This window comes from Narcine bancroftii, chromosome 1 (assembly GCF_036971445.1).
Source record: "Narcine bancroftii isolate sNarBan1 chromosome 1, sNarBan1.hap1, whole genome shotgun sequence".
NCBI lineage: Eukaryota > Metazoa > Chordata > Chondrichthyes > Torpediniformes > Narcinidae > Narcine > Narcine bancroftii.
The window spans coordinates 304,261,536-304,279,758 of record NC_091469.1 but is presented as its reverse complement, the minus strand read 5'-3'; the positions used below and the strand labels follow the sequence as shown (position 1 = coordinate 304,279,758).

Genomic DNA, 18,223 nt, shown 5'->3' with positions numbered 1-18,223 from the left:
TGAAGGTGATTATTTAGTTTATAAGAATATTATTAATTTGAAGTGGATTGATCAAATTAAACATCTGGGTATAATTTTGAATGTTAATTATCAACCTTTATATAAATTAAATTATGCTCCGTTAATGAAAAAAATTGAAACCGATTTGATTAAATGGAAAGATTTACCTATTAATTTAATGGGTAGGAAAAATACAATCAAGACGAATATCTTTCCACGTATACAATATTTTTTTCAAACTATTCTGTATTTACTTGATAACATTTTTTTTTGAGATTTGAATAAAATGGTTAGGGAGTTTTTATGGAGGGGTAAATTATCAAGAGTAGCTTTGAATAAATTAACTTGGAAATATGAGTTGGGGAACTGCGTTTACCACATTTTCAAAATTATGAAGCAGCCCAACTTAAATTTATTAGTTGATTGATGGATTTGGTACGGCTTCCTAGTTGGGCTAAAATTGAGATGGCAAGTATTTCTGAATTTGAAATACATAATTTTTTTGTTTTGATGGAATATACATTTGTTACAATATAATGTGCCTATACTAAAACATTTAATGAAGTTATGGATAAAGATAAATAAAATGACAGGCTCTAGGTGTAAATTATTGGCTTTGACTGTTGTATAATAATCAACTCATTTCTTTTTCAATACATAATCAAAATTTATTGCATTGGAGATTTAAAGGTATGAAAAATTTAGGAGATTGTTTTTTAAAGAGGGAAAGTTTTTATCTTTTAATCAGAAGAGGGAAAGTTTTGGTATTGATAAGAACTCTATTTCTTTATTATCAAATTTGATCTTTGGTAAAATGTATGTTTGGTAGAGATATTATTTTTACCTAAAATGACTAAATTTGAGAATTTTCTTATGAAGGTACCGGAGAAGGGTTATATTTCATCTATGTATCAAATATTACAGGATGGTATGGATAAAAAGGGTTGGGATAGATCTAAAATTAAATGGGAAACGGATATTGGTTTTATTTTTTCTGAAGATGATTGGCTAGATATCTGTTACGTTACTGTAACTAGATTGATAAATGCACGTTATGCAATGATTAATTACATTTTTTTTACATCAATTATATTTGACACCTGAAAAATTAATAAAATATTGTTTTCATGAATCAGATTTGTGTTTTAGATGTGGTGATACGCTTGGAACTTTTTTTCATGCTGTTTGATTATGTATACATATACAATCTTTTTGGAGGAAAATTCAATTTTTTTTAGAATACCTGTATAAGATTAAAATAGCTTTAGATCCAACTATTTTTATTGGGTAGTTTTCAACCTCTGAAATGTTTGGGATTAGGTAAGTTTCAGCTTGCTTTTGTATTTTTAGCTTTAGCCATAGCGAAAAAAATGTATTGCTAGTATGTGGATGATGGCATAATGAGATGAAATATTGTTTAATAATGGAAAAAATACACGTTTCATGTGATAATTATATTTTTTTTAATTAATTAGTTGTTATACTCAGAATATTTACATTTCAATTTATATTGATTAGATTTTAATATGTATATTTAACTTTTTCTTTAATATTCCTTTTTTCTTTCTTTATGGCTGTCTTTAGGAGAGTTGTCTGGGAGTGGGGGGATTCTTTTCTTTTCTCTTTTTTCTTTTTTCCCATATATAAAAAAAGTTCATGTTTATGTTTAATTGCTGCATATGTCATATATTTGTTTTTTGAACGAATAAATAAAGTTTAAAAAAAATGATCTGTTTACATGTACATGTTGAGTACAGTATTTTTTGCATGGTAATTCTGTCTTGGACACAGAAAAAATTATCTCAACGTTGTATGTGACGTCACTTCTGTACTCTGACAATAAATTTGAATTGGAGACCGTAAATCAGTCGTTCAATGAATTGACTCTGCAAACCGGACAGGTGAATACAAACCGAAAGTTTTTTTTTTAAACTAAATAGGAGGGAAACAAATAGAAGTTTCAACATCAGGGATAGAAAAATATTTGATTCCCACTTTGCTGTAAATCCTTTGCTCACTTCATTTTGCAGACAACCACTGCACACTTCCAGAAATACTACCTTCACTTTAATAACATCGGTGTTGTTATCCAGTCTTTGGGCTTGGCTGCTTCCAAGGTATGTCAAAAGGGAAAACTTGTAACTTGTAAACTCATTTGTAGGCCAGAGTCACTAAAGTATATCATGTTTCATTTCAATGTATTAGTACGTAACAATAAAATAACCTTTAATCTTGAACTCTCTCCCTTCATTAAAATTTGGTGAAAACCTCCTTGACAATTCAATAGGAAGATGACCATTGTGGCCCGTGATGAGCTCCCAGAAGTGAAAAGTAATACTTGTGCATTCTGTTCTTTCAAATGTATGAATTCACACGTTGCATGCTGTCTGCCCATGATGTGAGAATAACATGTCATTGAGTATCTTGCTGGTACATTATGCAGCCTTGCAATTGAAAATTAGGGCCAATTTTAGCATTGCCCATCTGCCGGGGACCAGACAGAAGACAGTTAAAATTACTCAATATCACTTACTAGCAAGGACTGCTGAGACACAGCTTCTTGCAGACTGCTTCTAATCAATGGACAGATAACAGGGGACTTTCTGTCAGTGTTTACTTTATATTTTGTGATTTACTTTATGTAAGCTCTTCATCACTTTATAAACTTCTATAACATCAACCCTCCAGCCTCTAACATTCCAGGGAAAACAGCCTACCCAGTCTCTCTTTTTCCCTCAAGCCATGTTAATCTTTTCTCCATCCTTTCAGCATAATGTCCTTCCACTAGCAAAGTGACCAGAACTAAGCACAATATTCCAAGTATAATCTCACCAACTACTTGTACAGCTATAACATGACATCAAAACTGTTGCACTGCAAGCCCTAAATGACTAGGCTAAGCAAATCAAACACCACCTTCACTACCCTTTCTACTGGTGTTGCCATTTAAAAGGAACTATGTAACCCCAGGTATCTGTTCCTTAACAATAGCCCTGACTGTGAATGGCTTGCCCCGATTTCACTTAAAATATTATATTAGCAGATGCCCATCCATTGTATAACACCTTCGTCAGCCATAAATAAGTACTGCTATGATTAATGCTTTGAATTAGCTTGATAATAAAAAAAACTGATTCTCAACACATCATCTGTCATCAAATTAAAGGTCAGATTTAGTGGAATTGCAAACACAGGCAACCTCATCACATGAAAAGCATTGAAATTCTTCTCCAACAGTCACCCATAATTAACTTAGATATTATAAACTAGATGCTCCTACTATAAATCCTAAAAGGACAGTTCTAATTATCACCCAATGATGTGCATATGTCTGATTTAGTTTATATGGATGGAGATGAAAGTTGTCCTGTCAATTTCTGTGAAAATATGGACAATGAAAATACATTTGCATAACTAATATAGGGAATTGGATAGCCCTGTATTTGGAATTTTGGTTAATCTTGGCAATTCATCAGTGCAGAAATCACATGGTTCATGCAAACCCTAGCTTTATAATTATTTTAACAACAGATTGCATTGCTGTGTTTTCAATATATAAACATGTGAATCAGTATCACACACTGAAGTTAGCGAGTGCAGAATTTACTGCAACCCTGCATCTCCTCCCAGGAAGGAAAACATTCCCTTCGAATACTTCACAAATGCATCCCAAATATATGGGTAGCTTTCTGGAAATTATTGGAGATCCCTTCAGAGAAGACTCACCTTTGTTTTCAAACACGACTCCAGTGCTTTTGAGGAGAGTCATTCATTGGATGCAGAGGGTCAACAAACCACCCAGCATCATAAGAAATAATGAACAAATATGCCAACAAGGTTAACAATGGGCAAAGTAGAAGGATGCAGTTCTGGTCAACTTCATTATTTGAATCAGGATTTATGTCATGAAATATCTGGTTTTGTAGCAGCTTCACATTGCTATAAATTACATTTCAAGAATAAATAAATAGTGCAAGAAAATAGAAGGTTAGGCAATGCCTGTGGTTCATTGTCTATTCAGAAATCTGATGGTAAAAGGGAAGAAGCTGTCCTTAAGCCATGGGTGTTTGTCTTCAGGCTCCTGCACCTCTTTCCTGATGGCAGCAGTATGAAGAGGGTATAGCCTAAGTGGTGAAAGTCAGTGGAACATAAATAACCATTGCTTGAACACTCCTTCAGGATGCAAGTAGTGGGTTCATCAGCCTTCTTCCATGATGTCCTAATGCCCCATTACAACATCACACATTTGCCACGACTCAAAGCCTTCTATCCACACCTCAGAGTTAAAATGTATTCCCAGCTATTTATCTACAACGTTACATTGATCTGTACACACCTCCCCTTCTCTTGCAGGCACTTGGACTAAGTTTGTGTGGACTACATCAACCAATGACCCAGAGGAGATGAAGTATCGAATGCAAGACGGCGAATGGAGCTACTGCCTTGGAGACTGTGAACAGAACCATGCAGAAATTGCTGGAGACTATAGTATGATCAAAACAAATTCAACTACTTGCAACCCATTTCGTCTCTTTCACACATATATTTTAGTTTAATAGATACCAAGAGGTATGTATTCATCTTCTATACAGCCTATTTGCTCCGCATAATCTTTCCTTTGCTTAATTCTTTTCTCAGATAGCCAAGTGCTCCTACTGGGTCAGACTCAAGGTTTATTCCATACTGCCTTTTGGCATCTTTTGATATCAATTCCTTGTAGAGCAATGGGTCACTTGAATTGAAGGCCTCAGACCTGGCTTTCAGCCGTGAGTGGACCCTACAGTTCCGCCATAGTTTTTGGTTAGCCAGTACATAGATTGATCTCCTTGGTTGAGGTTTTAAATCACCAAATCAGAAAAACATGCGACATATACAAATAATCAGATGCTGCAGCCACCAGTGCAAATACCCACACCCCAAGTCAAGTAGGATGGCAATTTGGATAGGTACTTGCATGTGATAAGTTAATGGGCTCAAATGGTGGCATGGTTGGCACAATGCTATTACTGCACCAGAGACCTGGGTTTGAATCTGGCATGGTCTGTAATGAGTTTGTACTTCATGTGAGTTTCCCTGTGTGCTGATTTCTTCCCACTCTCAAAAATGTGGGGTTGTAGGTTCTGTTTCAATATTTTTATTAAATTTTTACAATACAAAAAAGTAGAAGCCATATTTATCCAAATATAAAGAGGTAATATGAAAAATATATAGAAAGACAACAAAATCTGCTTCATAATTAGATATCATTACATTCAAACAAAGGAAATAATCAAGTAATCACTCAGTTATAACGTGGGTAATTTAAAAAAGATTTAAAAATTGATACTACACTGCAAATTCTATACCCTTCCCTTCCTGTTATTTTTAAAAAAAGCAAACTCAAGATCTAAATGATCTTATAGATTATGAAAAAAATAAAAGGTCCCCATAAATTTTAAAGGTTTAAATCTGTTACATTAGAGGGACATCTGATTCTCCCCCTCTCCCCCCCCCCCCCCCCGAAGTTAGACATGCCATCATGTCATTCAACCATAACCATAAGTAGGAGGGACAACATCTTTCCATGTCATCAATATTGATTGTCTAGCAGTAAGGGGAGCAAAAAAAATTACATGAGATTGAGACAGAGTTAATTTCAAATCAATTTCCTTAGATGATCCAAGTAGAGCAATTAAAGGATTAGGTACAAAATTTTCATTAAGAACTAAAATCAAGGTATGAAAGATAGCTTCCCAAAATTTGGAAAAATAGGAATGAGACCAAAACATGTAATAAAGTACCTTCTTCAGTCTTACATCTATCACAATTCAAAGAAATATTAGGATAAAATTTAGCTAATTGAACATTAGAAATGAGGCTTGATGTTAGTACCTCAAATTATAGAAGTGAATGACAGGCACAAAGAGGAGGAATTTACCAATTTTAATATTGAATCCCATATTGTATCTGAGAATGAGCGCTAAAATCTTGCTCCCTAATTTTTTAAATATTATCCAAGAAGGTATCCCTTGTCTTTAATACCTGATATCAGCTTTTTATAGCTCGATTTAAAATTATAAATCGTCCCCATCATATTTATAACAAGGTCCTGAGGAAGTCTCAACACTAGTGAATTCAAAAAACTCAATTTGTATGTATGTAAAGAAATGATACATAGGTAACTTAAATTTAAAAGGCAGTTGTTCAAATGAAGCTGAATTATTATCAATAAATAAATCTTGAAAAGATTGGATACCTAATTTAAACCATTCATGAAAAGCAGAATCTTTCACAGAATGTGCAAAAAGTTAAACAATATAGGGATAGAAATTACAAATTTATGAAATCCAAAAATTTTCTAAATTGAAACCAAATTCTTATAATATGTTTCTAAAAATTGGTTAATTTGGAAGCAGAAAAAGGTAATAGCAATTCAAGTATTGAAATAAGGGAATATTTTTTAGTAGAATTGATTTCTAAATTAATCCAATTTGCAGCATCCATTCCATCCTTATAATGAATGGGGCTGTAATTTAATTTGGGTGAAATTAGGTTGCACAGGTTTAAATGGCTAGAATGGGCTTCCACCAGTGCTGTAAATATATATTTTTTTTTAAGTTTAGGGAGAGGGCAAAAGTAGTTCAAGTAGTGTTCTGGAGATGGGGTTACAGAGATGATTCCTTCACAAATGAATATTTTACTAGGACAGCTTATGGCTAGAGGTCAATGGTCATTCACAGGAGTCCTGGGGCATTGGCAAGCTTGCCTCAAATCTTGTGGCTCTTGGCATTTCACAGGAATTTGTTTTGAGTGAGGAAACAGGTTTGGTAGGACTCAAAGGTGAGGACTCTGAATACAATTTTGGAAGGATTTTATTTACAGAAGGCAAGTGTGGAAATGGTAACTGATTCAGCACACACCCACACTTTACAGAAGCCAATGGGAAAAAAAAAAGCAGACAATAACAAACGTGGGGAAAATAGCACCCACTCACCCTCACACACACAATGTGAAATGGTACACACAATGATCAAGGAAAAATCACCACAAGCCCCACTTCCCCTTGACTCAGTGCAGGCACAGCTTTATAATACAAGGGTCACTAATTAAACACTCCTCTTTTAACAGTGCACAGCTTACCAACAGTTTCTCCAGAACCCTTCCACATTTCCAGGCCTTAAGTGAAGCAGGGTGGTTCCAAGCTAGCCAAAAAGAAAAACAAAAAGCACATGCACCTTTATAGTGCTGGAGGCTCCCGCCCAGATCATTAGCAGGGTCCAATGGTTTCGTGCCAGGAGGGTTAATACAATTACAACAGCCAATGGCCCAAGTACAGGAAGTTTGGAACGTCCACCCCAGATAACTTATGTGGAGCCAATAGCAAAGTGTGCACTAATGGATGGGGTGGAACCAAACATTGATTGGCAGCTGGTGTATCCTCTGACAAGGTAGAGGGCAGTGCTGTCACATGACAGCCACACCCTTTCCCAATACAACAGGTAATCCTTAGATGTTTGTTATGCAAGATTTGATCACTGCATTCATTTTTTGATCTGTTATGACATGGAGCCCTCCATGCATGGATAGAGTAGTGACTAAATCTTTACTTCAAAGTTAATTCATCACATACAGTGCTCTGCAAATTAGGAGGGGTGAAATAGAATAATTGATAAGTCAGCTGAGGAGGAATTGTAGGTGAAGGCATATGGAGTCAGATGGAGGAGGGGGATATTGGGAGGTACCAGACAAAGTTAAAAAAAAAATGGGACCATATTTTGGGGGGGGGGGTGAGAAATGGGGAGGTGAAAGTAGAGACTGGTGTTGAAAGTTTATAAGCATGAACAGAAAAGTTATCAGTATTGTAATCTGCTATGTAAAGAAGGTGGTAATGTGAACCATTAGGAGAAATTTGAAGGGCAGGCACTGTGATTGTAGTAAAAACACAAAAATGCTGGAGGAACTCAGCCAGTTTTGCAGTGTCCATAGTTAGTAAAGATATATAACCAATACAAAAAGCAGGCAGGTGTTCATACCAGAAAGAAGGGCTCAGGCCTGAAGTGTTGGTTATTTAACTTTATCTCCATTGGCGCTGCAAGATCTGCTGATTTCCTCCAGCATGTTTGTGAATTTACTAGGTGAAATATACGGGTATATGCTGGTTTCAGCACCTAGAGTCACCGAGAATTTTGCACCCTTGGAGAAGGTCGGGAGCAGATTGGATTGATACAGAATCACAATGAAATCGCTGCAAAGATCAGTGGAATATCTAGGTTATGAAATTGATGTACAAGGCCACTCAGAACAATGTGGATGCCATTGTTAATGCATCAACACCAACCATCATGACAGAGGTCAGGTCATTCTCATGTTTGTTGAATTATTATGGTTGTTTCCTTATCAACCTTGCTCCAGCCAAGTTGGGTTATTAATGTGTAATAATTATTGGGGAGGGTATAGTTTATTTGGATTAATGATACTGTATTGTAATTTTATTATTTTATTCTTAATTTTTTTTTAATGTAATCCTATATGTTATTCATGTTATAAAATCTTAAATAAAGTTTAAAAAAAAACCTTGCTCCAGCCAGTACATGAGTTGTAGCAAGCAGTGGCCAGATGAGATGGGTCTCCTCTGAGTGAAGAGGCAATGAAGTAACACAAGCACAGACTTTTGAATAGTAAGTGGCTAGCATACTATGACTCAAGAGATGTCACTTGTGATGCTTCCCCATATGGAGTAGGTACAGCCATTTCACATATAATCCTTTAGCTGTTGAACACCCGGTCATTTTTTTTATCCAGAACTCTGAAACTGATTGGAAAAAAAATGTTCAAAAATTGAAACTAAGCATTGAGTATAATTTTTAAGGTGATCATCATTTCATGAATAAAACATGGAAGTCTGCAGACACCACGAATGAAGTAAAAACACACTGCTGGAGAAACTCAACAGATCAAACAGTGTAATGATATAGCAAAGATAAAGATGCATAACTGACATTTCAGGCCTGAGCCCTTCTCCAAGTTATAAGCAAAATGTAGGCAGGTGCTCAAGCAAAATGGTGGAGGGAGGGGCAGGGGAAAAGCACAGTCTCAAAGGCAGGAAGTAATGGTCAAATAAGGGAAGGAGGGTACACCAGCAAATTTTGTGCTCAAAGCATTGGGAGTTCTGATGGGTGGGCAGCTGGGGCTGAGATGGAAACCTACTTTGAAAGTCACAAAGGCGGCAGTCTATAATGAGGGGAGCTTGCGATCCTTAATGGATGCCAGTTAAGTGAAGAGCCAGGAGTTGAATATGAGGATCCGGCGGAGGATGAAGAGCAGGGGAAGTCCATGGCAGGCTGTGGGATTGAGTTCTGGAGTTGTGGTCATAAATTCACCTTGCCAACAGATCACAAACCTCCTCTAAACATATCAGGGCCAAAGTCAGAAATACCATGGTATAAAACATTGGGTGAGGTTACATTTGGAGTATTGCATCAAGTTTTGGTCTCTACCATTTACTTTGTTTGTCTGCCTTGCTTTGCCGTAGATCTGATTTACCAGGGTTTACCAGCAGGAGGTGTCTGGAGAGAAATAAAAAGATGGCAACATACAACAAAGCTTCACTGGTCTCCATGGATTGTATGGATGAAGGCAATTTCTGAAGCAACATAGATTGGGTGTTTGTTGGTCTATGAGGATCATTTCCTTTGTTGGCAACAATTCAAATATCCCAAATGTTATCCAGTCTATTCAAAGAGTTTTGCAAGAAATGAAGACACTGAAGGATATAGTGTAAACATAGAGATTGGTTTTAAGGTTAAAATTTCTGTGCCTTTTGAGATAAAGTATTCACCTCTCCTGATTTGATCACATGGATCCCAGCCATGGTCAAGCAATGTGGGCCTCAGGATTTTTTTTAAATTTTATTACACTGGATAACAATTTTTTGATTCCTGAAAAAAATGGAGATTATGATAGACAATTTCAAACTGAGCACAAAAATCATTTCAAAATTTCTGCAACAAGTAGGAAGTTGAAGAAACATTTAATGAACTTTTATTGAATTTAGCATGTTTAATCCCAAAATTATGCTGAAACGTTGCATTAGTTAAACTGACCTAAAAATGTTTTTCCACTGATTTTCGTTTGTACTCAGCATCTGATGCCTCTCGTGTCAGTGTCCAACAATAGTCGGCTAGCATTCATGGATCCCAGTTGCCTTTATACCACTTTTTCATGTGAAACCTTTCACCATGTTTGTCACTGACTGCATCAAGATCAGGAGGGAAAAAATCCAAGTGTGAATGTAGAAAATGAATTTTCAATGAAATGTTGTACTTCATGGTTTTGTATGCTTGAAGTAGACAGAAAATATGAGAGAAAATCACAAAAAAATAGGTTATATCTATAATAAGTAGTACATGATAGGAACATTTTAAGGTGATTTTTTTCAATCAGCTGCCCAAAATACATTTACCCAAGAGTGTTAAGGAAGAAAAATCTTTGTTGTCCATTATTATTAATTCAATGAGTAAATTGTTTTTTGAGGAATGGGTAAAAATCCATTTGGATGGTACTCTGTAACTAAATGTTTTTTTTTACTTTATTTAAAGATTTTATCACATGAATAAAACAAAAAAAATTACATTTAAAGAAGAATAAAAATAAAGTAATTATTACAACACAGGATTAATGACTGAACCCCATATATACGGCCACTAAAAAAAAACTATATATATATAAAAAAAAACACCCTTCCCCCCAAAATAAAGAGTGAAGAATTAATAAAGTTAATAATATTATATATAAAAAACATTCACAAACAAAAAAAAAGAATAACAAGTAAAAATACTCATAAAAAAGTTATCAAATCTAAAATATCACACAAAAAACATATTTAAGTCAAACTTAATTGCATGTACTTAACAAATGGAGTCCACTTCAGCTTATAAAAAGACATCTTATCTTGAATTGAAAAAGATATCTTTTCCATAATTAAACAAGACTTCATCTCTAAATACCATCTATCTAAGGTTAGTATATTTCTGTCTTTCCAAGTAAGCGCTATACATTTCTTGGCCACCGCTAAGGCTAAATAGATAAAAGAAATCTGATAATCATTTAAGCCTAAGTCAATTAATGATTGCATATTCCCTAATAAAAATATATCAGGATCTAATACAACATAGATATTATATAAACTATTAAATATAGATTGAATACCTTTCCAAAACTGTTGCAATCGATCACAAAAACAAACTGTATGTAAAAAAGTATTGGCCGTCTTATCACAACGAAAACAACAATCTGACTTACTAAGACCAATTTTTAAAAATTTCTCTGGTGTTAAATATAATTGATGTATAAAATTATAATTAATCATCGCTAATCTAGCATTAATCAATTTCCGAATACTATTCTGACAAATTTCCATCCGGGCTTCTTCGGCTATTATAGAACCTAAATCTTTTCCCCATTTCAACTTATCTTTATCCCAATCTGTCTTGCTTTCATTTTCTTGTAAAATACAATACAAATCGGATATATATCCCTTTTTTGGTATGGAAAGTACATATTTCTCAAAATTAGTTTCAAGCCATAAAATCATATGTTGGCCACATATCTGTTTTACAAATGATCTTAACTGATAATATACAAATACGGAATTTCTACTAATACCAAATTTCCTTTGTAATTCATCAAAAGAACAAAAATATCCTTCAAAAAAACAATCTGATAAATGTTTTATTCCTTTCCTTTCCCATTGTTTCAAGGTAATATTGGAGACTGTAAAAGGAACAAGTTGATTATTATATAATGGCAATCGCCCAGACCATTTATTTTTAAGCCCCAATTTATTAAGTTTACTTGTCCATAAATTCAATAAATGTCTCAATATTGGTACATTATAAGTTCGTAATAAATTTTTATTCCATCGAAACAAAAACATGTGGAAATTTTTCTAAAATAACTGCCATTTCATCTTTGCCCAACAAGGTGTATCCTCCATATTCATGAATGCACTAAGAAATTTAAATTGAGCTGCCTCATAATAATGTTGAAAATTCGGTAGTCTCAAACCTCCAAATTGAAAATCCCACATCAATTTTCTCATTGCTACCCTTGGAAATTTTCCCTTCCATAAGAAGTCTCTAACTGCTTTATATAAATCTTTAAAAAAACTTTTTTTTTAAATAAGGAATTGATTGAAACAAATATTGTATCCGAGGAAAAATATTCATTTTTATAGTGTTAATCCTCCCCAATAAACCTAAAGGTAAATCCTTCCACCTAATCAAGTCTAATTTAATCTTTTTTTATTAAAGGAAGATAATTAATTGAATATAAATCTTGATATTCTGTATTAACATTAATTCCTAAATATTTAATATGTTTAGACCACTTCAAATTTGTAATATTTTTATATCTTGAGTAATCATCTTTACAAATTGACAAAATTTCACTTTTGGCCCAATTTACCTTATAACCCGATAATTGACCATAATTTGCTAAAGATTCTTGAATTGCTGGTAAATAAATATCAGGACCCACCAAATATAATAAGGCATCATCAGCAAATAAATTAATCTTATATTCCTCATTCAAAACTCTCATACCCTTAACATTTTCATTTTGACGTATTAATTGTGCCAAAGGTTCAATAACTATAGCAAATAAAGCAGGTGACAATGGAGATCCTTGTCTACTAGATCTTGTTAAATCAAAAGATTCTGAAATCTGCCCATTGGTAGCAACTCTAGCCTTCCGACTATTATATAAAGCCTTTATCAATCCAATAAATGAGGAACCAAAACAAAACTTCTCAAGTACTTTAAATAAAAACTTCCATTCCACTCTATCAAAAGCCTTTTGTGCATCTAACGAAACCACTTTTGGATAATTCTTTTGAGATTTAGATTTATTTATCAAAGTAATTAAATGCAAAATATTATTAGACGCATATCTATTTTTTATAAATCCTGTTTGGTCTTTATGTATTATTTTAGGTAAATATTGAGCTAATCTATTAGCCATAACTTTAGCTACAATTTTATAATCTACATTTAGCAATGATATTGGTCGATAAGAAGAAACCTGTAAAGGAACTTTATCTTTTTTTGGTATAACAGTAATTATTGCATCAGAACAAGATTCAGGTAGTTGACAAGTTTTATAAATTTGCTGTATTACATCCTTATAAATAAGAGATATATCAACATAAAAAGTTTTATAAAACTCTATAGAAAACCCATCTTCACCAGGTGCCTTTCCATTTGGCATATCTCTTATCGCCATTTCAATTTCATTTTCTGTAAAAGATTTATCCAACTCTTGTCTATCTTCTTGATTCAGTTGTGGCAATTTAATGTTTTTCAAAAAAGAATCTATTGCATCTTCAGTTACATCTTTACATTCTGAAGTATATAATTTTTAATAAAAATTACAAAATTCCTCATTAATTTTCTTTTGTCTAAAAGTAATGCCCGATTTCTTTCTAATTGCTGGTATAATCCTAGATAATTGTTCCTTTTTTAACTGCCATGAGAGAACTTTATGAGCTTTCTCACCCCATTCACAAAACTTATGTTTAGTTCGATTCATTAAACATTCAAACCGATATGTTTGTAATTCATTATACTTAAATTTTAAATTAGTTAACTGATTCTTTTGCATTTCGGTAGCATTTTTTTGAAATTCTTTTTCAGTAAAAGTTATCTTTTTCTCTAAATCTTCAATCTCTCTGGTTCTCTCTTTCTTTACTTTAGAAGCATAACTAATAATTTGACCTCGTAAAAAAGCTTTCATTGCATCCCATAAAACAAACTGACTAGAAACAGAATTAATATTATTACTAACAAAGACCTCAATTTGTTTTTTTTTAAATAACTAATAAATTCTGGTTTTTGTAATAACATAGTATTAAATCTCCATCTTGGAGTTCTCTGAACATCTTGCGAACTCTGATATTCTAATAATAGTAATGAATGGTCTGAAACCAACCTTGCCTTATAATCCAAAGATATAACCCTATCCTGCAAATGTGTTGAAATTAAAAAATAATCAATTCTTGAAAAAGAATTATGGCGTGAAGAATAAAAAGAAAAATCTTTCTCTGTAGGATTAAATCTTCGCTAAATATCAACTAAATTCAAATCTTTCATCATGTTAGTCACTTGCACTGCCATCTTAGATTTCTTAATTGCTCTTGGATACTTGTCCAATAAAGGCTCCAATACCACATTTAAATCTCCCACAATCATCACATTAGAATTTGCTTGTCCAAGTAATAAAGACATATCCACAACAAAAGCTGTATCCTCAACATTTGGAGCATAAACATCAAGCAAAGTCAAGCCTCGTTAAAGATTGTACATTTCAGTTTTAATAATCTTCATTCTGTAACTGAAATGGTAGATTCTTGTGCACCAAAATTGCCACTCCTTTCGCCTTTGAATTAAATGAAGAATAAAAAAACTTGTCCAACCCATTCACGTTTAAGTTTCAAATGTTCCTTATCCGTTAAATGAGTTTCCTGCAAAAAAGCCACATCAACTTTTATTTTTTTTAAGTAAGCAAGTATTTTCTTACACTTAATAGGATTATTTAAACCCTGGACATTAAGAGAAGCAAACTTTAATTTAGACATTTCTTACAACAACACAACAAGAAAAAAAAGAAAAAAAAAAGAGAAAAAAAAAACAAGAAAAAAACCCTCCCCTTATCCCCTCTTAAAACTACAACAAAAATAAAGGAAATTATTTTTTTTTAAATAATAAAAAGAAACTTCACTCCTTAATCCAAAAATTAATTTAAAAAAAAACAGGTAAGAGGTTACAACTACCTCCTCCTGTCTGAACCGCACAACGGGGTAACTCCCACAAAATATTGGGTGTGAGATAACTCACACATAGCTGATGACTTCTGGAAAATAATGCCCACCCAGTTCTCTCTCCTAACTCCCATTTCACGTTAAACTATCATCATTATCTAAATCTTCTCGAAAAAAAAATTAATCAGCTTTGTCACTCCGACCACCATTGTTTCCATTTCTTCTTGAAATTCGATTCCCATCTTGCGTCTCCACTCTCTTCGTGGAGGACTACCTCATTCCTGGAATTGCATAATTGGTAACAGTTGAGCAAAGTCCATAGCTTCTTTAGGGTTATCAAAAAATTTTGGTTGATATCCATCCTGAAAAATCTTCAATACTGCAGGGTATTAAATGTTGCTTTATATCCTTTTTTCCATAGCACTTCTTTCACAGGATTAAATTCACGTCGTTGAGAAATAATTTCTTGACTCAAATCTGGATTTAAAAAAACACGATTGTTCTGAACCATCAAAGGAGATCTGCTTTGTTGCGCATTTCTAATAGCCACACGCAAAATTGTCTCTCTATCATAATAGTTTAGACAACGGACCAGAACAGGTCTTGGATTCTGTCCTGGAAAAGGCTTTCTTCTCAAAGCTCAGTGAGCACGTTCCAGTATTAAACCTTCCGGGAACTTATCTTGTCCTAAAACTTGAGGAATCCAATCAGTAAAGAATTTTCTTGGATCTGGTCCTTCTATATCTTCTGGCAAACCAATAATTTTTATGTTGTTCCGTCTAGATTGATTCTCCAAATAATCAACCTTTTTCGCTAAATTTTCATTCTGAATTTGTAAAGTTTCCATTATTTTATTTACGTCTTGTATTTGATCTTGTACCTCAACTATACCTTGGTCACAAACATCAAGTCTTTCATTCGTTTCAAGCTTAAAAGCTCCATAATCAACCATCTGTTGAGTATTAATGTCCACCAAGGTATTAAGCTTAGTGTTAACTTGAACTAAAGCATCACCTTTATATCGCCAGCACTGACATTGTTTTGTCTAACCTGCCAATGGAATTGGAGGATTTTGCTGAAACAAAATTGGTAGTATCTCTGTAATTTATGTAAGGTCAAATTCATGACCACGCCATTAAAAGCCAGCTGTTAATAATTGTATTTTCAACCTAGGAATGATGTAGTGACACAAAATTATATTGGTAAAGAAATTGAAATTAAATAATTTCAACAATTAATTGGAATGTAAAAGTAGTTAGAAAATAACTTTATCATTAGAAAAATATTTCAAGTTGATTTGAGGGTAGGAAGGAATAATAATTCAGCACAGCTCCCCAACATGACTGAGTTATCTTTGCACTGCCTAACCACTTTTATTTCCACAAGCATAGTTTAGGTACAGTTAACTCCCTTGATGATAATTTATTATGCTTCAGTTAACAATTTTTTTTTATCATGAACAAAGCATATTTATTCTGTCTTGTACATTTATGCATAGAATGATAATTAATCGACTTGGAAGAAAAACAAAAATAATGGACCCAAGTGAAAGACTGGATTTTTTTGCCTTTATGCCAACAAAATGATTATTTGCATGGCATTTATGATCTGGTATTTCCAATGTTCAATTTGAATGCTCAAATGTTAACAAGTTTCATAGTTTCTTGCATAAATTTAAATTATACAGTTTCTGCATTTCTGCTATCTACAGCAATAGATTTTAAATTAGAACTGGCATCTTATCCCTTTACGCTTAGCATCTGCAAAACGTGGAAAAGGAGGATAAATGCAGACTATACAGTTACAGCAGTAAAACTACTTTTTTTTTGACTCTTCAAAAGCACCTAACTGGTCAATATTTACTAAAGTAATGCAAAGACAACTTCAGACTGTTAGAGCTGACAGAGAGAGAGGGCAGTCTATTCTTCCTGGGATAATAGTAGTCTGTAGCTTGTGGTAATTACTCTTGGTTTGTAAAGAAATTGAATTTAAATTCTACCATGGTAATTTAATAAATAGGAAATCTAGTCATGTCATTAAAACTTGTAGTTTTGGGTGCTGGCCTTCGTGAACGATGCTTAAGTATAAAGAGCACATTAGATCAATAATATATTTCTTGGAAGAAAGCCAATGCTTCAAACTAATCTCTCCTGCATGTGGCTCCAGATCTGTAGTGTACGTTTATTCATTACAGCTGTTCAGAATAGAAATAAATAATTCCTTTCCAATGATACCTTGTCACAAATACAAATAAATAGCTTCATGTGTTTATACTTCCTCCAGCTTTTCAAAAATAGATTGCATTTTCTTTTTGCCTTGGGGTAAATATGCTGCTCACTCGACAAAATCTGCAATAAACCTGCCCAGACTTATTTCAATTTCAAATAGTCATTCTCAAGATTGGGCTTTGCTGACAAGACAAAAACCATGATTGTGGAAGAAGTCAGGAGAACATGACTCAGTACTCATCGAGGGGTCAGTAGTGCTGAGGGTCAAGAGCTTAAAATTTCTGCATGTAACATCTCTGAGGATCTGTCCTGGAGCCTTCATGGTGATGCAATCACCAAGAAGGCTCGCCAGCAGCTATACTTTGAGGAGATTCGGTATGTCACTGAAGACTCTTGAAAATCTCTACAGGTACACTATGGAGCGCCTTCTGGCTGGTTGCATCACTGTCTGGCATGGAGGCGCAAAATTTCAGGACAAGAAAAAAAGCTCCAGAGGGTTGTTAACCTCGGCCTGCGACATCATAGGCACCACGACCTCACTCCATCATGAACATGTATGAGAGGCGGTGTCTTAAAAAAGCAGCCTCTATCCTCAAAGACCCCACCACCTAGGACATGCCCTCTTCACTCTGCTACCATTGGGGAAAAAGGTACAGGAGCCTAAAGACAAGCACTCAGTGGCTCAGGGACAGATTCATCCCCGCTGCCATCAGATTCCTGAATATTCAATGAACCAAAGGCACTGCCTTAATTTTCATGCACTATTATTTTTATTTTTATTTTTTTTATATTTACTGTTGTATGATGGTTAATAATATGAATAAATGTACTATGATGCTTCCAGAAAACACCGAATTTTGTGACTTGCTCATGAAAACAAATTCTGATATGTTTTCTATCTATGGCTACATTGGAATAAGTACAGCATCATTCATGGGCCATGTTTCCCCCCCCCTTTGAGTTATTGCACCCCTCCACCCACCTGCATCATTAGTGGGGTTGCAGACTGCACCAGGTGACACCATCAGAAGGGGCATCACCAAAGTGAATCACATGGTTTCATCTTCATAAGCTATAAACATGCACGTTTGCCTGAAATGCCGGAGGGATTGGAAAGTATGGTGCGGTGGATGGAGGAGATCCATGACAGGTGTGGCACCCATTCAACCTCCAACCCTCCCACCCTCCCTTCCCAACACCC

At 34.2% G+C, this 18,223-nt stretch overlaps 1 long non-coding RNA gene across 1 annotated transcript in view; it reads right to left on the bottom strand.

Moving 5' to 3' along the window:
* Positions 1-7,177, bottom strand: part of LOC138747035 (uncharacterized) — a 107,973-nt gene extending 100,796 nt beyond the window's left edge. Inside the window, exon 1 of the long non-coding RNA XR_011347273.1 lies at positions 7,120-7,177. This is a non-coding gene — a long non-coding RNA (uncharacterized lncRNA). The remainder of the gene's footprint in view (positions 1-7,119) is intronic.
* Between the last annotated feature and the right edge of the window lie 11,046 nt (positions 7,178-18,223).